At 38.4% G+C, this 2,264-nt stretch overlaps 1 long non-coding RNA gene across 1 annotated transcript; it reads right to left on the reverse strand.

The window, feature by feature from the left end:
- Positions 1-585: 585 nt before the first annotated feature.
- On the reverse strand, positions 586-1,798 carry LOC131318063 (uncharacterized). Its single transcript, XR_009197483.1, has 2 exons — positions 909-1,798; positions 586-749 (listed from the first exon to the last, which is right to left on the reverse strand). It is a non-coding gene; the product is annotated as an uncharacterized LOC131318063 (long non-coding RNA).
- Between the last annotated feature and the right edge of the window lie 466 nt (positions 1,799-2,264).

Below are 2,264 nucleotides of genomic sequence, written 5' to 3' on the forward strand. Positions count from 1 at the left end.
TGTCTTACAGTTTTCCCATGGTGCTTTATAACATTCTTGTGGAAATAGTAGATTCCACCACTCTCATGGTACTCTGGGAGTCCTATGGATCGTTTGCTGGTGGAATATACTATTTCCACAAGAAGGTTATAAAACACTATGGGGAAACTGTAAGATTTGAATTTTACCCCTTTAGTTGTCCTTTTTCCTTTTTCGCTCTCCTCCTTTTGTCCTACATATGTAACGGTTGTTTTAATACAATTCAATTATCCTAGTGCGAGGCAATCATTGTGGCAATAGGACCGGATTTAAACCTTTCGTGTGATGATCGTGCTACAATGACTTATATGCTTGAAGTCTTCCCCGAAGGCATCACAATGATATACAAGAAGATGGTTTTTCACCTATACCGTATCTCAAAGTTGCACTTTGGGTAAGTGTCTACAACTATATTTATCATACAAAACAAGTTCCTTTTTCTTCCTTGTATCGGTACTTCAAACTATTTTTTCTTTCTCCTTTTGGTTTGTAGAAAAAAATTTGGTCACGTTCTTGAAGGAGGAGCCCCAAGCTCTGGGATGAGGCAAAGGGAGATTAGTCTACGAATTGGTAAAGTTTCTGATGGGATTGATGATCCAAGTTACAATGAAGAAAGGGTTTTTTTTTTTTGTTTGGTTGAGACAGAGGAGATAATGCAAATTTACTAAGAACATTCTATTAATTTTCTACAATTTAGTTTCGAGGAGAAGCATTTATGCCACAAACCATACCTATTTCAACTGCTCTAGTGCAATATCCTATTTGATTGCATTATTAAATTTTTTCCCAACACGACCTTTCTTCTATAAGCCATGCCTCAAAATCTGCTGTATATCCATACTAGCTTAGGAAGAGATCGAAAGGGGTAATGTGGACAGATAATACCAGACAAATAATATTTGTACATCCCTGCATTGCCGGGAACTAAACTAAGCACAAATGACCTGATAAATGAGTTTCTTTGACAAAATTACCCTTCTTTTTTTATTATGTTCAAATGGGTTATCAAAACAAGTCTAATACATACCCCTTCTGTCATCTAAGAGAGTACCTTTTTTCACCGAGGCTAATATACATGACTGAGGCTAATATACACGACTACCTCCTTGACCCGGTCTCCATTACCACCAAAACCCATCACAACCAGCAACACCTCCAAAACCCTCCATCACCACTACACCGAGAACCTATAACCTCCATTATTTCCGGCGGCCGCAACCCACTTCCATCAAACAAATCTATCAATACACAAAATTAAGAAGTACGATTCACAAGAATGTGGAAATTGATACAACTACTTCTTTGAGAACTTTGAACGAACACCTAAAATGCACAAAATGACCTTAAACCCAAAACCCATAAATAAATCTAGAACTCTAACACTCAAGACACTCCAATATTACCTCGCATCAGGAGAAGAAAAGCAACCGAGGGAAAAGGAATTATCTCCCTTGTTTGGATAGCCAAAAGGGTGAAAAATGGTGAGAGAATGAATGGGGAGGGTGAGATGATCATGAACCCCTAAAACCCCCCATTTTGTTTCTCACCAATGTTGGCGAGATTCATTGAGAACTGCAGGCGGACGTCGTCGCCCTCGCCGCGGTTGAGGAACCGCTTGAAGAGGAGGCAGTCGGTGTTTTCGTCGGCGGCGCGATCGTGATGGAGGGATAAAAAGCTAGGGTTTTGGATAAGAGCATACCAGTTTCTTGCGGACGAACCCACCGTTGCCCATTTTTCAACCCTTGAAAAAGCTCTATTTGGACATGTCTTCAATAATGCTTTTATCCATTCTTTTTACCCAAATCTAGTGCATTTTAAACTTTTCCTCTAAAATTTGAATAAAAAATAAAAAAGACAGCATTGGTAAGTGTATTAAGGAGTGAAAAGAGGTTTCTGATAAATAAATAAATAAAAAGAGGAGTGAAAAGAGGTGTTAAGAAAAATGTGTATGGGTGCAACTGGTACGTTGCAACTAAGGTGAAGAGGTTGTAACATTTCATGTCACAGAGTTATGAAAGCCCAGAGTAGTATATAAGGTAAGGCCGATTAGTTACTGTTAACCTGAGATTAATCTTTTGAGCTACATGGGCTAAGGGTAAACAGATTACCTGGCGCGGGTCATCACACCCTTACTTCACAAATTATTGTATAGATTCCCCAATTTCATCAAATCCACGCTAACACCGTTAGTTTTTGCTAGTAAAAAATGCACTTAATATTAGATAAATTAAATAATCAAGTCTTCT

The sequence above is a fragment of the Rhododendron vialii genome, chromosome 2a (genome assembly GCF_030253575.1).
Source record: "Rhododendron vialii isolate Sample 1 chromosome 2a, ASM3025357v1".
NCBI lineage: Eukaryota > Viridiplantae > Streptophyta > Magnoliopsida > Ericales > Ericaceae > Rhododendron > Rhododendron vialii.